At 42.7% G+C, this 21,631-nt stretch overlaps 1 long non-coding RNA gene across 1 annotated transcript; it reads right to left on the bottom strand.

Annotated features, from left to right (window-relative positions):
* Window positions 1-4,160: 4,160 nt before the first annotated feature.
* On the bottom strand, window positions 4,161-21,498 carry LOC148000105 (uncharacterized). The gene is made up of 2 exons (XR_015642017.1): window positions 21,278-21,498; window positions 4,161-4,710 (listed from the first exon to the last, which is right to left on the bottom strand). It is a non-coding gene; the product is annotated as an uncharacterized LOC148000105 (long non-coding RNA).
* Between the last annotated feature and the right edge of the window lie 133 nt (window positions 21,499-21,631).

Here is a 21,631-nt window from a genome sequence, read left to right as displayed (position 1 = left end):
GAGGAGTTCTGCCTCTGTGTGTCCCGATTTCACCAGGCAGCTTTCTTGCTACAGACAAGTTGGTCTTACCTGTGGTCCCGAGGCTCAAGTTTGCTCTAGGGGTGCTGCCCACGGGCTCTCTGCGGCGGCAGCAACCAGGAAGACCTGTACCGCCCCTTCCAGGAGCTTCAGTGCACCAGGGTTCCAGATGGCCTTTGGTGTTTTCCTCTGGCGTCCGAGATGTATGTACAGAGAGCAGTCTCTTCTGGTTTCCCAGGCTTGTCTGCCTCTCTGAAGGTTTAGCTCTCCCTCCCACGGGATTTGGTTGCAGAGAACTGTTTATCCGGTCTGTTTCCTTCAGGTTCCGGCGGTGTCTCAGGCAGGGGTCCTGCCGCTCCTGGGCCCTCCCTCACGGGACTTCACATCTCTTCTTACGGGTCTGGGTAGACAGACCTTTACACCCACGGGAGTCTAAGAACAGCCTGACTGGGCAGAAGGAATCTGGGGTCTCAATGGATTGGCAAGGGAGAGTCAAACAACATGGGGCCCTTTCATGTGGTCCCAGGTTCAGGTCAACAAATGAGAGGCTTCCTTCCTACAAATCACAAATGGACCACATCAGTGGAGGGGAATTTTTCACAGCAAAGTAACAGTCAGGCTTGCTAATTAAGCATGTGACAACACCATTGGTTGAGTCTGGTAGAAACAGCTGAGGCCTTAGCAGATTAGAAAGGCATGCCACCAACCTGTCTCAATCCGAGGTCACAGATAGTGTCTATCTCTCAGGCCCTTTAAGAACTTGGGAACAATGTGTTGTCTTAACCCCAGTTCTGCACAAAGCAGTGTGGTTCTGTCCTTTAACCCTACTAAAGAGCTCAGATTCTTATCTGCAAGCGAGGGAATAGTTAGAGCCACCCCAGGGGTGGATGAACTTCATAAGGGTATTTTAGGATATTGCTTAGCAGCAATTTTAGCTGAATAATAAGCATATGTAAAGCCTCTCGGTGCATCAGAGAAAAGTATATGTGAAGCACATGGAGACAACACTGCCTCCCATCACGTAGCTGTGACTTTGAGGGGCTATGGGGGGACTCATAGACTACTGACAGAAAAGCGAATTGGTACAAACACTTTGGAAGAACTCATGGCAGTATGGCCAAAGCACTGACATAAGACACATAGTCCACACACATCTAAGTGATTTCCCAGAAGAAGTGGATTGCATGTCCACACAGACTCAAGTGCCACTGTTCGTGGCCCTATCAGACAGATAACTAGAAATGACTCAGTTGAGCCATTGACCAAAAAACGAATAGGAAATGTAATGAGCAGGGTAAGAATTGAGCACTGCTGAGCAATAAGAGGGCACAGGACGTGCAGAGCTCACTCTGACAGGGTGAGGAAAATCTCGTGAAATAACACCCATTGATGATGCCTTCATGGGAAAGTCTAGGGAAGGCAAAACTTTAGTGGCTCAAGCTCGTCACTGGTTTCTAGAGGCTGACAGATGATCAGGAGAGAGGATCTCCTTCAAAGGGACTTTAGGAAGTTTTAGAGTCACATAAGCATCCCATGTCTTGGATGTGTAGGTGCTTGTGTGAAATTATCAACCTCCATCACACTGTTCCTATGGTATGTGACAAGCACAGAGTGTGTGTGCTACAAATCTCTGGACTTCAGTACATGAAAATAATGACTCAATAAAGCCAGAACAAATACTTCTCCCCATCCAAACTCTTTTTAACATCATCACAGTAGGATTTTTCCTGGTCGCCCAAGTCACAGTCTCTCTTTCCAGAAGAGCCAAACTGTACAATAGTGAACCCCCTCTTTGGGACCTAGCTCAGGAAACGAGGATACAAGGGTGCTTATAAACACTGCTCTCAGGGATCCCTGGCCACCAACTTGGTTAACTGCAGCCTTGAACTAGAGCGTGAATCCTGAATACTGAGATTCCCAAGAAGGTCTTAGATCCTGGGACTCCCGTGTCAGGGAAAACACAGGATCGTTCATCCTAGGAATCCATTAAAAATAAATACCTGTGTGGGTTGTTAGCCAGAGAACTGTGTACCTTTTCTTCTCTGTGTGCACGGCCGAGGATGAGCTGAAACAACCCTACCAGCTGGTCATTTGTACAGCAGTCCCAGCTTCAAGGCCATCAAGTTGACATCTGTTCGAGTTTGAACTGTTCTGGAAGCAGAGTCTGGAGCGTGCATCCGATGCAGGTGGTTTACTGGGGAAGGAATTCCAGAAACAAGGTGGGGCCCTGAGACAGGAGATTGACTGATAGCAAAAGTCAGCAGAGACTGTGGCTGGACTACAGTGGCAACTAGGCTGGCCCTCAAGTGACCTGTGGGGCTCTGGTGCCTGGGGCTCTCCACGGAGATCTCTTGCCTGGCGTGGGTTTGGGCAAGGGGGAGAGAACTCAGGCAGGGAAGGGGGATGGCTTCCACCGCCTCTGCGGCACGTTCTGCTCCTTTCCGCCACTGCCACTTCAGTTGCTCAGGCCGGGCTGAGCCAGCAGAGACTGACTAGCGGGCAAGGGATGCAGGGGAGCTTCTGGCAGCAATTTCAGGAGAGCAGATCTCTTCCCCACGTGGCAGTGTGACAGCTCTTATGACAGAAGCTCTCAGACAATGGGATAATTCCTGCACACCTTTGATTCTGAACATGACCCTTAAATACAGTTTTGGGATGGGTCAGTGTCTGACAGCAGGGACTTCCTATTAGTTTGGCCTGAGAATTTGGGAAGACCTCATCTACATATTCGGGGGCATGGTCCTGTCTCTATGACTGATCTGTCTGAGCCTACCTGACCTGAGGTCACCTCCTCACCTGTGGAGGAGTGGCTCGCTCTAGGTGAGTGGGCTGCCTCAAACCTCTCTACAGGAGTTTGTGGGGGACTTCAGCTAGTGAGGCCTTGATCTGGGAGGCTGGGAATGCACCTGCCATCCCTATTAGGGTTTCAGGGGATCCGACCTGTCTCAATCAGGAACCAGGGTACCTTTCACAGCTCACTACCCCACAACCTTCTAAGGAATGGTGAAGAACACACCTCAGAAACTGTGTCCACTCATGGAATGGACGCCTGAAATAATCATCTTGTGAAGAAAACAGGTGCAGTGTGGCTCGAAGTTTTGGAATGTCAGTTTATGGACAGTTGGCCAGTTGTTCTTGCACAGAGGGAGCAGACAGCAACCATCTCACCTCATTGCAGAAGGGAAGAGAAGTGAAATGAAAAAGAAAGGGGTTGGGTCTGAGCAAACCCTTCAAGGGCACACTTGCAGTGATCAGAAGGCTCTGGAACCCGAGTTCAATTCCCAGCACTCATGTGGCAGGTCCAACTCTCTGCAATTCCAAAATCTGACACATTCACCCAGGCATACATGCGGGCAAAACACCAGTACACTATTTAAAAAAAATGATTAAAGTTCTATCCCCTCATAATGATACCACTCTGAGAGCCCAGCCTCTAACATAGGCCTTTGTGAGTCACTTCAGATCCAAACTGCAGCAATGCTTTTCTCCTAAAAGTCAAGGATTTCGGCATTTCCCATTGGGTCCTAACCCCCATTAATGAAGGGTTCCTACTACTGGGCTATGTGTGCTGGAAAAGGGTACTAGCTAAAATTTAGAAAAAGTCCTGAGACCGAAGAGAGACAGCTAGGGCACCACCTGAGCATGTTAAAAGCTTCTTTCTTCAACTACACAGAAGCCAGGTGGATGGAAAGGTGGGCCATTTCACAGCCTCAGAACCCAGAGTAAGGCAGCCATCAGTGGCAAACTTTCTGACTAAAGATACACTAATACTGGGGGCTGGAGAGATAGCTCAGAGGTTAAGAGCACTGACGGCTCTTCCAGAGGTTCTGAGTTCAATTCCCAGGAACCACATGGTGGCTCACAACCATCTGTAACGAATTTTGGTGTATCTGAAGACAACTGCAGTACACTCATATACATTGAATAAATAAAATATTATTTAAAAAAATACACAAGTATGGGGCTTGAGAGATGGCTCAGTGGTTAAGAACACTGACTGTTCTTTCAGAGGACCTTAGTTCAATTCCCAGCCCCCACATAGTGAGTCACAACCATCTATAGCTCCAGTTCCTGGGAATTGAACATCCTCTTCTGGCCTCTGGTGGCACTTGCACTCACACAGATAAGCACATACACATAAATAAATGATAAAATAAATCTTTTTATAAGTACACAAATATATCAGCCCTAGAGAAGCTACAGGGCAAGACAGTTCATCTTGAGCTACTTTTGAAGCCCCTTCACCACTGCTAGGTGTTGCGCCCAACCTCGACCGGCAAGGAAGACACGACCAGCGAAGATCTTCTTCAAGCAGTTTTACTCAGGAACCTTGATACAATCTTCTGACCCCGGGAAATCCCTGCACCACACTTAAATAGCTAGCACCAGCCAATCCTAGCAAGCCACGTGGGGACAGCGGATAGGTTGTACTTTGTGGAAGCGACCAGGCCAAGCAGGAACAGCCAAATAAGGACTTGCTTTTCTCAATGACTTGTTTTTCTCAATGAGCAGATGGCAGAAACCGGACTTGTTTTTCTTAATGAGGGGAAGGCGGAAACCGGTGCCTTCCCGGGCCCGGGACCTCGCAGCTCTCTACAGCTAGGAGGCAGTAAGATGAGCCTGAAGACTTCCAGGGGTGGCCAGTGGTCCATGGGCTTTGTGACGTTGATCCAGCATCTAGGTTCCTCAACTCTAGGATGAAAGGAGGTATTACCATATGCCTCTCAGCCTGAGGCTCAGACCAAGTCTTGTCCCAAATGAGCAAGCAAGCACAGTTTAGGGACTTAACTTCAACCATGTCTAGCTCCTCCAGAGCACACTTCCTGCCCCTGTGCTGGCACCTGCAATGAAGGCGTCAGGTCTAAGTGGAAGATGAACTGCATTAGGGACAATCCACCACTGTCGTCTTTCCCTGGAGTTGGTCACAGTACACTGGCTCTAACCAGAGCTCCAAGGGTGACAAGACCGTTGCCAAGAGGCCTGAGGGGGAGTCTGTACTCTGTAAATTTTGAGCAAGGAGGGTTCAGCCTATGTCTACCATGTTTGAAAATATCAGCTGAGTGTGCCCTAATGCTCAGGGGAGGTTGCTCCAGCTGGAGTTGGGAGTCAAGGTCTCATTCTTGGAGACGCTTACATCTGGGGGCATACCCTTGCCAACTGGTCCCAGCCGAGGAGACGCAAAACCCAGGCAAGTTCTGGAGATGTGGTAACAAGGCAAAAGGGAGATAGTTAAGCAGGCTCCTAATAGCAAACCCTTTTTCTCAATAGTGATGCTTGTCTGTCTCAAAACTTCCAGGACCTGATTGAGCAACTTGGGTTAAGTGCCTGGCCAGTGTATCGACATATTATTCAGTAAAAAGCTTGTGCTAATTTGAATGGCTGATGAACAGGACTAAAGCTTTTGACAAGGAGTCAAAGTATAGAAATAACAGAACAAATTTTTGTGGTGTGAGCCAACCTGGGAGCTCACTGGAGGAAGGGGCAGTGAGCAGAGTCCTGTGCCCCAGTTGTTTATCCATAACAACCAGTGGCAATTGTTTGTTTGAGGTGGAGTTGCCAGTTGGAGCTAAATAAAAGGCTATCCAAAAATCAGTGAAGAAAAATCTATAGGACTAGGTGTTTATATGGGATTTTGAAAAGTAGCAACATACACTGTGCCCATGTGCAAGCTGTCTGCATCCTTAGGGACTGGCTAAGAAAGGTAACTCTGACTGAGCTTTATGAAAATGTGAAATAAGACTAAGCAGGATTCTAAATTACTGCTGTATTTAAGATGTGGCCCAGGGCTGGAGAGATGGCTCAATGGTAAAGAGCATAGCCTGCTCTTCCTGAGGTCCTGAGTTCAATTCCCAGCAACCACATGGTGGCTCACAGCCATCTGTAATGGGATCTGATACCTTCTTCTGGTGTATCCTAAGAGAGCAACAGTGTACTCACATAAAAAGATAAATCTTAAAAAGAATTAAAATTAAAAATGAAAAAAAAATCCAGAGGAAGGTCTTAGCAAGTAGACTTGCCTAAAAAATTAATTCTCTATCTAGAGATCACTATTTTTTAAGCATATCTTAAATTATTCTTTAAGAAAGAATGCTCAAATTTTAAAATTGACCACCAATTTAAGTGTGAGCAGACACTTAAAACATCACACGTGAAGGGGATTTGAACTTAACACCTACGGGGCACATCTGATTTCAAAGCACCTGACAACATGAGACTGAGGGCAACTTGTGGAGAGTCATTTTAAACATCCTTCAAGCAAAGAGTTGAGAAAGCACCCTGGCTACAGAGGATGACGGTTGAGCATCACAGCTACTCAAATGTGTAAGCTTCAAGCATGTTTCAAAGGGAGGGCCCTTCAGAAACTCCCTTTATGTGACCCATGGCTTCCAGTGGTTATTATTCGATCTATTCTGCAGTAAAGGAAGTTAAAAATAATGAGTAGTTGAGAACCAGTTTAAGAGTTCAGTTCTTTAGGTCAGGTTTATATTGATCAGACCCGGTTCTATTTTGCGTTAATTTCATTTTTTCTCTTGTAGTCTGTTAGAACGGATCATCTGCTCACAGCTCTGAGGATGTGTGTGCTTGCATGTGTTTGTTTTTAAAGTGGAAAAGCCTGTATGTCATATACATTTTGTTTGACTTTTATCTCCTAGCTGGCCCTGTACCGCCATATAGAGTAACTACCAGTAACAAATGAGAAAAGCTGGCCATTATGCTCTACAAATTACTACATACAGGATAAACACTGTCTGCTGCGAGCAGGTGGAAACCTCCATCCTCCAATATGAACATGGAGCCCTCTTCTCCTCTCCTGTAAGGAGCATTGTTTAGAGAATGGCAAGTCCAAACAGATCAGTTCAACAGGAACAAAACCTGGGAGGGAGGAATCTGATCATTATCTAATCTTTCCTTCCTTGTGCCATGACCAAGGCTTCGGTGGTGTCAAGAGCTTCAACCAAGCAATGTGTGATGCTCTGAGACACATGTGGGTGTTAGTCAAGTTTGCACAGCACACTCTGCAGTGAGAGACCATTAACTGAGTAGGCAGAAGGAAAATGAAAACAGTGACCCAAACTGGAACCTGACTGGTGTAAACTTGGCAGAGATGGGCTTGGCATGAATGTTTGTTTCACTACAGAAATTTGTGCACTGTTGCACAAGAGGCCAGGTGCTGAGTTAATGATTGAATGATAAGATTTTGGACAAATACGAAGGTTCGGACTGAAAGGATTTTTTAAAACAAGTTTTTGAAATGTATTCATAAAGGCAGACCATGTGCTATCTTTTGAAACCTTAGAGAAACATTTTTTGAAATATAAAGTTCAATTTTATTAAACATATGGGTAATCTCAAAATTATCCAGAATAGTAAAAGTAATTTGAAAATAATTAAAATTCAGAAAAACGTCAGGTGTGTATCCAAGTTCTGAGCAACTCGAATATGATGTAAAATGGCTGAGGAAATTTACAATGAACAGGTGTGTAAAATAATTGAAGGGGAAAAGTTCAGACATTAATTAGCAAGAATTATGAATATCTTTGTTGGCTTGTTTTTCTCTCAAATTGACATATTTAAGCGAATGTATAACAAAATATTTAAATTATGAACACAGTCCCTAATTCTTACTCATGGAAAGTAAACTTTTTTGTTTATACTTTTGCCATCAGTCACTGGATGAAACAAAGAAAGGAAACAAAATGGGGGTCTAAAGCAAAAGAAAATATGATTTTAGGGATCCCGGCCCGCAGCAGCTCTCTGCTCCCAGACCCGGTGAGAGAGAGACCCAACCGCCTGGTCAGGTGGGCACTCCTGAGGCTGCAGAGCGGAAGAGACCACCAACACTGCTCACCCCTGCCCACATCCCTGGCCCAAGAGGAAACTGTATAAGGCCTCTGAGTTCCCGTGGGGGAGGGCCCAGGAGCGGCAGGACCCCTGCCACAGACACCGCCGGACCCTGAAGGAAACAGACCGGATAAACAGTTCTCTGCACCCAAATCCCGTGGGAGGGAGAGCTAAACCTTCAGAGAGGCAGACAGGCCTGGGAAACCAGAAGAGACTGCTCCCTGCACACACATCTCGGACGCCAGAGGAAAAAGCCAAAGACCATCTGGAACCCTGGTGCACTGAAGCTCCCGGAAGGGGCGGCACAGGTCTTCCTGGTTGCTGCCGCTGCAGAGAGCCCCTGGACAGCACCCCACGAGCAAACCTGAGCCTCGGGACCACAGGTAAGACCAAATTTTCTACTGCAAGAAAGCTGCCTGGTGAACTCAAGACACAGGCCCACAGGAACAGCTGAAGACCTGTAGAGAGGAAAAACTACACGCCCGAAAGCAGAACACTCTGTCCCCATAACTGACTGAAAGAGAGGAAAACAGGTCTACAGCACTCCTGACACACAGGCTTATAGGACAGTCTAGCCACTGTCAGAAATAGCAGAACAAAGTAACACTAGACATAATCTGATGGCGAGAGGCAAGCGCAGGAACCCAAGCAACAGAAACCAAGACTACATGCCATCATCGGAGCCCAATTCTCCCACCAAAACAAACATGGAATATCCAAACACACCAGAAAAGCAAGATCTAGTTTCAAAATCATATTTGATCATGATGCTGGAGGACTTCAGGAAAGACCTGAACACACTTAGGGAAGCACAGGAAAACATTAATAAACAAGTAAAAGCCTACAGAGAGGAATCGCAAAAATCCCTGAAAGAATTCCAGGAAAACACAATCAAACAGTTGAAGGAATTAAAAATGGAAATAGAAGCAATCAAGAAAGAACACATGGAAACAACCCTGGATATAGAAAACCAAAAGAAGAGACAAGGAGCTGTAGATACAAGCTTCACCAACAGAATACAAGAGATGGAAGAGAGAATCTCAGGAGCAGAAGATTCCATAGAAATCATTGACTCAACTGTCAAAGATAATGTAAAGCGGAAAAAGCTACTGGTCCAAAACATACAGGAAATCCAGGACTCAATGAGAAGATCAAACCTAAGGATAATAGGTATAGAAGAGAGTGAAGACTCCCAGCTCAAAGGACCAGTAAATATCTTCAACAAAATCATAGAAGAAAACTTCCCTAACCTAAAAAAAGAGATACCCATAGACATACAGGAAGCCTACAGAACTCCAAATAGATTGGACCAGAAAAGAAACACCTCCCGTCACATAATTGTCAAAACACCAAACGCACAAAATAAAGAAAGAATATTAAAAGCAGTAAGGGAAAAAGGTCAAGTAACATATAAAGGGAGACCTATCAGAATCACACCAGACTTCTCGCCAGAAACTATGAAGGCCAGAAGATCCTGGACTGATGTTATACAGACCCTAAGAGAACACAAATGCCAGCCCAGATTACTGTATCCAGCAAAACTCTCAATTAACATTGATGGAGAAACCAAGATATTCCATGACAAAACCAAATTTACACAATATCTTTCCACAAATCCAGCACTACAAAGGATAATAAATGGTAAAGCCCAACATAAGGAGGCAAGCTATACCCTAGAAGAAGCAAGAAACTAATCGTCTTGGCAACAAAACAAAGAGAATGAAAGCACACAAACATAACCTCACATCAAATATGAATATAACGGGAAGCAATAATCACTATCCCTTAATATCTCTCAATATCAATGGCCTCAACTCCCCAATAAAAAGACATAGATTAACAAACTGGATACGCAACGAGGACCCTGCATTCTGCTGCCTACAGGAAACACACCTCAGAGACAAAGACAGACACTACCTCAGAGTGAAAGGCTGGAAAACAACTTTCCAAGCAAATGGTCAGAAGAAGCAAGCTGGAGTAGCCATTCTAATATCAAATAAAATCAATTTCCAACTAAAAGTCATCAAAAAAGATAAGGAAGGACACTTCATATTCATCAAAGGAAAAATCAACCAAGATGAACTCTCAATCCTAAATATCTATGCCCCAAATACAAGGGCACCTACTTATGTAAAAGAAACCTTACTAAAGCTCAAAACACACATTGCACCTCACACAATAATAGTGGGAGATTTCAACACCCCACTCTCATCAATGGACAGATCATGGAAACAGAAATTAAACAGTGATGTAGACAGACTAAGAGAAGTCATGAGCCAAATGGACTTAACGGATATTTATAGAACATTCTATCCTAAAGCAAAAGGATATACCTTCTTCTCAGCTCCTCATGGTACTTTCTCCAAAATTGACCATATAATTGGTCAAAAAACGGGCCTCAACAGGTACAGAAAGATAGAAATAATCCCATGCGTGCTATCGGACCACCACGGCCTAAAACTGGTCTTCAATAACAATAAGGGAAGAATGCCCACATATACGTGGAAATTGAACAATGCTCTACTCAATGATAACCTGGTCAAGGAAGAAATAAAGAAAGAAATTAAAGACTTTTTAGAATTTAATGAAAATGAAGGTACAACATACCCAAACTTATGGGACACAATGAAAGCTGTGCTAAGAGGAAAACTCATAGCGCTGAGTGCCTGCAGAAAGAAACAGGAAAGAGCATATGTCAGCAGCTTGACAGCACACCTAAAAGCTCTAGAACAAAAAGAAGCAAATACACCCAGGAGGAGTAGAAGGCAGGAAATAATCAAACTCAGAGCTGAAATCAACCAAGTAGAAACAAAAAGGACCATAGAAAGAATCAACAGAACCAAAAGTTGGTTCTTTGAGAAAATCAACAAGATAGATAAACCCTTAGCCAGACTAACGAGAGGACACAGAGAGTGTGTCCAAATTAACAAAATCAGAAATGAAAAGGGAGACATAACTACAGATTCGGAGGAAATTCAAAAAATCATCAGATCTTACTATAAAAACCTATATTCAACAAAATTTGAAAATCTTCAGGAAATGGACAATTTCCTAGACAGATACCAGGTATCGAAGTTAAATCAGGAACAGATAAACCAGTTAAACAACCCCATAACTCCTAAGGAAATAGAAGCAGTCATTAAAGGTCTCCCAACCAAAAAGAGCCCAGGTCCAGACGGGTTTAGTGCAGAATTCTATCAAACCTTCATAGAAGACCTCATACCAATATTATCCAAACTATTCCACAAAATTGAAACAGATGGAGCCCTACCGAATTCCTTCTATGAAGCCACAATTACTCTTATACCTAAACCACACAAAGACACAACAAAGAAAGAGAACTTCAGACCAATTTCCCTTATGAATATCGACGCAAAAATACTCAATAAAATTCTGGCAAACCGAATTCAAGAGCACATCAAAACAATCATCCACCATGATCAAGTAGGCTTCATCCCAGGCATGCAGGGATGGTTTAATATACGGAAAACCATCAACGTGGTCCATTATATAAACAAACTGGAAGAACAGAACCACATGATCATTTCATTAGATGCTGAGAAAGCATTTGACAAAATTCAACACCCCTTCATGATAAAAGTCCTGGAAAGAATAGGAATTCAAGGCCCATACCTAAACATAGTAAAAGCCATATACAGCAAACCAGTTGCTAACATTAAACTAAATGGAGAGAAACTTGAAGCAATCCCACTAAAATCAGGGACTAGACAAGGCTGCCCACTCTCTCCCTACTTATTCAATATAGTTCTTGAAGTTCTAGCCAGAGCAATCAGACAACAAAAGGAGATCAAAGGGATACAGATCGGAAAAGAAGAGGTCAAAATATCACTATTTGCAGATGACATGATAGTATATTTAAGTGATCCCAAAAGTTCCACCAGAGAACTACTAAAGCTGATAAACAACTTCAGCAAAGTGGCTGGGTATAAAATTAACTCAAATAAATCAGTTGCCTTCCTCTATACAAAAGAGAAACAAGCCGAGAAAGAAATTAGGGAAACGACACCCTTCATAATAGACCCAAATAATATAAAGTACCTCGGTGTGACTTTAACCAAGCAAGTAAAAGATCTGTACAATAAGAACTTCAAGACACTGAGGAAAGAAATTGAAGAAGACCTCAGAAGATGGAAAGATCTCCCATGCTCATGGATTGGCAGGATTAATATGGTAAAAATGGCCATTTTACCAAAAGCAATCTACAGATTCAATGCAATCCCCATCAAAATACCAATCCAATTCTTCAAAGAGTTAGACAGAACAATTTGCAAATTCATCTGGAATAACAAAAAACCCAGGATAGCTAAAGCTATCCTCAACAATAAAAGGACTTCAGGGGGAATCACTATCCCTGAACTCAAGCAGTATTACAGAGCAATAGTGATAAAAACTGCATGGTATTGGTACAGAGACAGACAGATAGACCAATGGAATAGAATTGAAGACCCAGAAATGAACCCACACACCTATGGTCACTTGATTTTTGACAAAGGAGCCAAAACCATCCAATGGAAAAAAGATAGCATTTTCAGCAAATGGTGCTGGTTCAACTGGAGGGCAACATGTAGAAGAATGCAGATCGATCCATGCTTGTCACCCTGTACAAAGCTTAAGTCCAAGTGGATCAAGGACCTCCACATCAAACCAGACACACTCAAACTAATAGAAGAAAAACTAGGGAAGCATCTGGAACACATGGGCACTGGAAAAAATTTCCTGAACAAAACACCAATGACTTATGCTCTAAGATCAAGAATCGACAAATGGGATCTCATAAAACTGCAAAGCTTCTGTAAGGCAAAGCACACTGTGGTTAGGACAAAACGGCAACCAACAGATTGGGAAAAGATCTTTACCAATCCTACAACAGATAGAGGCCTTATTTCCAAAATATACAAAGAACTCAAGAAGTTAGACCGCAGGGAAACAAATAACCCTATTAAAAAATGGGGTTCAGAGCTAAACAAAGAATTCACAGCTGAGGAATGCCGAATGGCTGAGAAACACCTAAAGAAATGTTCAACATCTTTAGTCATAAGGGAAATGCAAATCAAAACAACCCTGAGATTTCACCTCACACCAGTGCGATTGGCTAAGATCAAAAACTCAGGTGACAGCAGATGCTGGCGAGGATGTGGAGAAAGAGGAACACTCCTCCATTTTTGGTGGGATTGCAGACTGGTAAAACCATTCTGGAAATCAGTCTGGAGGTTCCTCAGAAAATTGGACCTTGAACTGCCTGATGATCCAGCTATACCTCTCTTGGGCATATACCCAAAAGATGCCTCAACATATAGAGACACGTGCTCCACTATGTTCATCGCAGCCTTATTTATAATAGCCAGAAGCTGGAAAGAACCCAGATGCCCTTCAACAGAGGAATGGATACAGAAAATGTGGTACATCTACACAATGGAATATTACTCAGCTATCAAAAACAACGAGTTTATGAAATTCGTAGGCAAATGGTTGGAACTGGAAAATATCATCCTGAGTGAGCTAACCCAATCACAGAAAGACATACATGGTATGCACTCATTGATAAGTGGCTATTAGCCCAAATGCTTGAATTACCCTAGATCCCTAGAACAAACGAAACTCAAGACGGATGATCAAAATGTGAATGCTTCACTCCTTCTTTAAATGAGGAAAAAGAATACCCTTGGCAGGGAAGGGAGAGGCAAAGATTAAAACAGAGACTGAAGGAACACCCATTCAGAGCCTGCCCCACATGTGGCCCATACATATACAGCCACCCAATTAGACAAGATGGATGAAGCAAAGAAGTGCAGACCGACAGGAGCCGGATGTAGATCGCTCCTGAGAGACACAGCCAGAATACAGCAAATATAGAGGCGAATGCCAGCAGCAAACCACTGAACTGAGAATAGGTCCCCTATTGAAGGAATCAGAGAAAGAACTGGAAGAGCTTGAAGGGGCTCGAGACCCCAAAAGTACAACAATGCCAAGCAACCAGAGCTTCCAGGGACTAAGCCACTACCTAAAGACTATACATGGACTGACCCTGGACTCTGACCCCATAGGTAGCAATGAATATCCTAGTAAGAGCACCAGTGGAAGGGGAAGCCCTGGGTCCTGCTAAGACTGAACCCACAGTGAACTAGTCTATGGGGGGAGGGCGGCAATGGGGGGAGGGTTGGGAGGGGAACACCCATAAGGAAGGGGAGGGGGGAGGGGGATGTTTGCCCGGAAACCGGGAAAGGGAATAACACTCGAAATGTATATAAGAAATACTCAAGTTAATAAAAAAAAAAAAAAGACAAAAAAAAAAGAAAATATGATTTTAGATAATTTTGAAAATTTATCCAGTAAGCCTTACAGTAGTGTCAAATTGTCCTTCATCAAAATCCAGGCAAATAAGAACACACATCCTGAGAGATTTTCTCTGCTGAGAACTGGAGAAAAGGGTCAATAGTGCCAAAAGTCAGCCCCTGATTCCTGTATGCAAAGGTTTTAAGTATTGTGGAGAACTAAAAAGAAGGAAAAATCAATAGCTAGAAAGCAATATAATGACTACACAGGGAGGATGTGACACCATGTCTGTGCCAAGTTGGGACAGGACGGTGGATTTACATGTTTGCGGGTAGACAATACTAGTTTTATTTTCTTTTAAAAAGTTCATAAAGATTATTTAAAGAAAGAAAAGATATATAAAACTTTAGAATTACAAAGAAGCCCACTGCACTAGTGTTGATGGCACAGTACTTCACTTAAGGTGCTGTGCTCAGTAGACCACTGTGCTTAGAGAAGTGAGTACTGTGCACAGCTGAGTACTCTGCATGTTAAGTACTCAGTGACAAATCTCAGAAAGGCCTTGGTACCACAGCCATGTAAAGAAGCTGAAAAGACTTTGGGGAGAGTATTTAGAGTTGGAAGAACCCAAAAGAGCATCTCATGAAATCCTCAAAATGTTTAAGAAGGCTGTGAGTTGAGTATGTTAAGGATGGTGAAGAAAATCCCCTTTGAAACTGGAGACAGAAGATCTTTGCTGTGTTCTGGTAGAAAGATCATCAAGTCTCTTCAGTAATGGGGGGCAGGATGACTATTGAACTATATGATCTAGCTGAGATTCCCAGAAAACACAGAACATTTCCTGATTTCTTCTTGCCTCTTATTAAATGAGGGGAGTGGGTATTTAAGAATTCAACTTTTGAAGGCCTCAAATGATACTAACACCCAGAGAAAGGCACTTCCTTAAGATTTAAAATACTGACATGGAGGATTACTGCATAAGATGACAGGCAAGAAATCTCACCACTGAAACTCAGTAAAAGAGAATAGTAAAGATAGTACGGTCTTATGGTCCTATGCAAGGGACAAGGTCTGTAAACCAATTTATTAAGCTGGAGGGAGATCTCTACAGGAAGCAGGCGATAAAGCTGAGATTGGAGCCCAGGTAGACAGCCTCTCCACACCTGCCTGTGGCTTGCAGAATAAAGTGCAATACCTAAGTGGTAGAAATTACAAGAAAGGGTTGCTTTTCATCTCCACTAGATATGCGGGACTAGGAAAGTTGCAGTGTAGGAGCCCAGGCATTAGTCAGAAAAAGACTTGTGATCTCCATTTCTCCACAGGTCAGAACCCCAAGAACACTGAGGTTGCAGAGGTTAGCGGTTCCCACTCTACCATACCATACCATGAGGAACGTAGGAGAAGCAGAAAGATCTAAGAACTTCACCTTCAACACACAATGCAGCTGGGCCAACAATTCCTCCCATACATGCTCTTTATCTTTGGATTTTCTACAGTTTGATTTCTACTCTGGCATAAGTCTTTTGCTTTTGTTTGGACACTGTTCATTTAGGTTTTAGGCCTTTTCCTGAGTGTTAGGATCATTTGAGGCCTTCAAAAGTTGAATTCTTAAATACCCGCCCCTCCTCATTTAATAAGAGGCAAGAAGAAATCAGGAAATGTTCTCTGTGTTTTCTGGGACTCTCAGCTAGATCATATAGTTTAATAGTCGTCCTGCCCCCCATTACTGAAGAGACTAGATGATCTTTCTACCAGAACACAGCGAAGATCTTCTGTCTCCAGTTTCAAAGGAGATTTTCTTCACCATCCTTAACATACTCAACTCACAGCCTTCTTAAACATTTTGAGGATTTCACGAGATGCTCTTTTGGGTTCTTCTAACTCTAAATACTCTCCCCAAAGTCTTTTCAGCTTTTTTACATGACTGTGGTACCAAGGCTTTTTTTGAGATTTGTCACTGAGTACTTAACATGCAGAGTACTCAGCTGTGCATAGTACTCACTTCTCTGAGCACAGTGTTCTACCGAGCACATCACCTTAAGTGAAGTACTGCGCTTCGCACACGTTTTAGGGCCGTTGTTTGAATCTCTATCCAACTTACCATAAGGCACTCTTTTATACACTTAGGCCTCGCCACATATTTTTTCTGATTTTTTTCTTCTTTCATTTGTATCCCATACTCCACCTGTTACCTCTTAATTACAGCCTTCCATCACTTTAACACGTTCTAAAATCTGTGGACCCTAATAGTGTTTTACATCACCCCCCTAGCTACTTTGCCCACCTTGCATTTTTTTCAAAGCCAATCTAATAATCCTTATCTTTAGGCATACTACCTGCCTCTCAGTCCTAATTTTATTAACTAAAACAAGGCTATACTCCAAACAACTCTTGGTTGTTTACACTGCAATGGTTACTGAAGACGAAGGGTCCATCATTGTCAATTGATTAGTAAAAAAGATTGCATGGTGGTAACATCAAGCAGCCATGGTTGCACTCCCAATTTATATCCTACTCAGGGGATAATATGCAGTTTACAGCAGATACTCAAGGCTTCTAATGTAGACAATTACTTTCTAAACTACAACCAATGCTATCACATCCAAGTTCTACTTGAGTATAACAAACACTTCAATTGAAGGAATAGTTTTAATTATTATTATTATTATTATTATTATTATTATTATTATTATTATTATTATTTGTCCCTAGGTGAAAGGATAGTTTTAAAAATTAATCAAGCAAAGAAGTAATACCAGGTGTGTAAATCCCAATGCAGTAACATAAGAAACACATACAGGAGGAAGAAAAAGAAAAGGAAGAGGAGGAGGAACCCAATTCCTCCAAAAAAATTATTAGCCCTACAACAATGACAACTAGTGAGTGAGTTAGATGAAATCCAAGATAATTCAAAATAATGATTATAAGTATGTTCAAAGACACAAACAGCTGATGAAATAAAAAATATGATGGATAATAGGAACTAGGCATTCAACAAAGGCAGAAATGCTAAAGGCAAACCATTCTAAAATGTGGAAAGTAAAAACATAGTCAAATATACTCTATACAGAGTCTAAGGCAATAGAGTGGATCAAGAAGGGGCAATATATCTGAGCTTGAAGACAAGTTAGAGGAACCTGGACAAACCGACAAGGACAGAGATAAACTAAAGAAGGTAGCAGTGTGAATTCATACACAACACTCTGATATGACTGGATTTATACATTATGTGGATAGAAGAAGAAAGTATAGGAAATATTTTTTAAAAAATCATCACTGAAAAATTTCCAGAGTTAAGATACAAGATGTCAATCTAGTAGGAGATATTTGGTACACTAAATTGTCAAAACCAGGAGGAGGAAAAAAACCTCCCTTGTCATATTACAATTAAATTACTAAATTTACAAAATAGAGGAAGTATATTGGAAGTAGCAAAAGAGAAACACTATGTCATAATAAAGGCAGGCCCATCACAACAATGATCATATTGTTCAACTGAATATTAAAGTTCAATGAACTTGGAATGGCATATATCAAGTTCTGAAAGATTTCAACTGTTAACGCAGAATATATTATACCCAGCAAAGATATCTGTCATAATTGAAAGAATAAAAAAAAACTTTTAATGATAAAAACAAACTAAAGGAATTTATGAGTACTAGCCCAGCTCTGCAGAAGATACTTGCAGGACTGAAGAGAAAAATAATCCATCCATGAGGACACAGGAAAGAATAAACCATGTTAGAATAATACTTAGCAAGAGAAGAAGAGAGAAAGGAAGGAAGGAAGGAAGGGAGAAAGAAGGAAAGGAAGGAAGGAAGGAGAGGAAGGGAGGAAGGAAAGAAAGAAAGAAAGAAAAGAAAGAGAGAAAAACAGATGGACAGAAAGAAAGAAAGGGAAAGAAAGGAACTTTGAGCAAAGATCAAATCCAGGTACTCAGAAACCAGGAATTTAAAACTCTTTCCTAGACCTCAGAAATGCCAAGGACAATGAATCAGAGACCCATTCTAATAAAAGGCTGACCAAAAAGTCTGGAAGGACTTTTAGGCACTGTCTTTATCTAATGGGATCAGTTTCAAAGTTCATATGAAATCTATAAAATTTTTAGAAAATCCATACTGTCGGAAGCATCATCAGCTTGGACTAAAATAGCGGAATAGAATTCAAAAGCAATAAGACCTCTGTACTCTCACAGTGCAGAGGAATGGCAATAGTCTGAGAGACATGCATGGTTGTGCATGCATGCTTGCTTTCCTGGGTGAATGAGAATGATTCAGAGAATGAATCCAAAGCCTAGAAGGCATTGCCAAGATCTACAGCACTCAATTGGGGACTGAGTAACCTCGAAGCCAAAACAACTGCACAGCTGCTTGGACCAGTGAATCACCTGATTCCTTTCCTCCTCTGGCTGTCTTAACCTGTCCACCACTCTGCAACGGGTGTCGATGCTGGGGAGGCATGACTTTGAACTCGGAGAAACTATACTCTGAGAACTAACTCTAGTGAACATTCAAGGAGAAAAAGAGAGGAGCCCAGGAGCCCAGCAATGAAACAAGATCTCTTCAGAATGCTCAAGCTAGTGCTTCCCAATGACACAATTGAGGTGAAAAGATAAGAAGTGCGGATGTGGGGCTGGGATTTAGCTCAGTGGTAGAGCGCTTACCTAGGAAGCGCAAGGCCCTGGGTTCGGTCCCCAGCTCCGAAAAAAAAAAGAACCAAAAAAAAAAAAAAAAAAAAAAAAAAGAAGTGCGGATGTGGCAAAGGGAGGCAGATCATGACTTACAGAGGTAACTTTGCCATTGCTACTTCAACTTGTCACAGAAATTTTAGGAAATTATTCTAAAAGGAAATGAGAGTTAAGAAGGCCGTTCTGCTGGGAGGGCAAAGAGCCCAGTGTGCTTGGGAGTAATCTTTTCCACTTTGTGTCCGCTCTGGGTCATTCCTCATTGGACTTGAGAGAACAAAGTTCTGGTTTAACAGTCCAGTTCCCAGAAGGGATTCCGGGATGCTATGCTGGGCTAGTGGGTGGGCACTTGGAGACATGTGCATTTTAGAGCAGAGGTTGCCTTCAGGAGAACACAGAAAGAAGGTGAGTCACCTCCTAGGGACTTGTGTGTACCTCAACCAACTCAATGAGAAGCTAAAGGGAGATGCTAAAATCACTTTTTTCCAGGAAGAATTATGTGAGATTTTTGTGACCAAGCAGAATGATTTTATCTGTGATTTCTTATAAAAGACCCATACAGAAGTGAGATAAGATCCAGACAGTACTGATTTAAGAGTATATCCCAGAAGCTGGGAGGGCACATTTAAAAATTAGAATCCCTGTCTTCTTTCCCTATATTTATTTGTTCAAGACCAGAAGCTTTTAATTAGCATAAATGATATGAGTTATTTCTACTTGGTAACACGAGTAGTGTCTAAATTATGGGGACTGGCTAGAAAAGCAGCACATACATTGGCACCTTTGCATGAAGAATGAGAATATAATACAGTAAGAATATAATTCATGGTCTTTCTGCTCAACTCCTAGGCTCATGTTCTCATCATCTTGCCTTCTAAGCAGCTGGGATTACAGGCATGTGCCATGCTACTCCATAGCAATCTACTGTTATGTATAAAGAACTCGAAGACCCAGGAGCCTCTGATCTTTAGAGTGGCTCTCAGACCTTCTGATTCCATTGACTATTGTCCAGCCATTAATTAAGGACGCTGTCACCTGATCCAGCTAGACAGTTGAACCAAGGGCCAATCATCTTTGCAAATTCTCCCTCGAGGCAGATACTGTTATATCCATGTTGAGTGAACCTTCCACACAGGACACTTACAAAGGCTCTAAGAACTTAGAGAGTGAGGCCTTTTCTAGACTAACATAGCAGTTTGTCTGTCTGTAAGTGTGCTTGCTATTCACCATCTGCCCGTGCCTCACAATTCAGCCTATGCCTTGTTCTTGTATGGAATTCCACCTAGAAGACAGGTTGTCCGGATCAGGGTGGGATCTATTCATTACCTTCACTGGCTTCTAACTATTGGAAGCTGTTAGTTGGCTCCAGAAAAGATTGCAATGGTTGTAATGTCTTCACTTCCCTGAGTTTTATCTGAGCACAGGAAATGAAGCTAGTGCTGCATGGTGACTGTTCTCAGCTCTTCCGCCCAACTGTGCTCATCACATCAGTGGTCCGGGACTCCTGGAAGATTTCAGCACTGCCTCCTTGGCAGCTCTCCTCTGCTGAAGGGATGCTTGCTGGCAGCACCATTGGCTGATGCAACTCAGGGTTGGAAAGGTTCAGAAGAGCTGCAGGGAGATGATTTACAGTGCTGTCCCACACAGAAGGCCACCCTCCCTGACATGTTGGTTCCTAAACTTGTGTAAGAATATTTTGAAAGTTTCCAGAAATAATGGTGAGTGTTGAGAGACCCATGAGCCAGCTAAACACAAAGGCCACTCTTGTATGAGACTGTATTTATACCTAGTGATGTTCAGAGAAAATTGAAAATAAGTTCTTGAAGAAACCTGAATTAGGAAGTGTGGAAAGGAGTTTCGTGCAGGAAGATCCCACAGAACCATCTTCTTAGGAGCATCATGAGGCTAGAATGGTGATGCACTTTCCTGGTAGGAGCTGGGAAGGGAAGTAGGAAGGGTCTGGTGGCCTCCTTCTGTAGTATATTGAGGGAGACAAACATGTCTACTCCAGTTCATCCCTGGGAGAGGGACAAAAAAGGACAGGAGAGAATTTGACTGCCCCTCAACCCCAAGTGGCAGGTCCTTGAGATTTCGCACTAAGAACTTGTTTCTGATGAAGAGTGGGCCCACTGATAAGGTTGGTGAGTGAATTTGGCCTCCTCCTTGTGAGGAACGAGTCAGATGACTCACCTAAAGGATTAGGCCTGAGAGACTAGGTTCAAGAGGATGTGAGATTACTGTAGTGAAAATACACAAAACTCTACCTCCACTTGTGATAAACAGACCAGAAAATGCATGTCCCTAGGTACGGACTTTGCAGCTCAAGAGCACATTGCTACAGGCCCCAACCAGTTCTGACGTTACCCGAGCTGTGCTTACACATTTGGGAGCTGAACACTCATATCTTTAGAGTAGACACTCAAGCCTGAAAGGCATCACCTATGGCAGGGCAGCCACTCCGTGCTGAGGTTCCATGCTGGGGAGTTGTCCTTGGCCGACAGTAGGGGTCATGAAGCTGTGTTAAAGAGATTAGAAAGCTCTACTCCACTCTCTGACCCTAGACAATTTGCATATCCATAGATGAGTTATTCGATATTTTTGCATCAATGGGAAACAGAGCTGAACTCCTGCATGGGACCAACCATATCTTCAAGTGGAACAGCGACTTTTCTCCTGTGGAATTGTCTGCTAGACTCATAGATAGTTCTAGAACCCTCATAAACATGAAATTCCTTTAAGGTACCTTGGAGATCTTAGTGCCATGTATCATCAGATGGTCAAAAAGAAGGGTAT

The sequence above is a fragment of the Rattus norvegicus genome, chromosome 17, assembly GCF_021556685.1.
Source record: "Rattus norvegicus strain SHRSP/BbbUtx chromosome 17, alternate assembly SHRSP_T2T, whole genome shotgun sequence".
Lineage (NCBI taxonomy): Eukaryota > Metazoa > Chordata > Mammalia > Rodentia > Muridae > Rattus > Rattus norvegicus.
The sequence above is the reverse complement of the archived record's forward strand: the minus strand, read 5'-3'. Positions and strand labels throughout refer to the sequence as shown.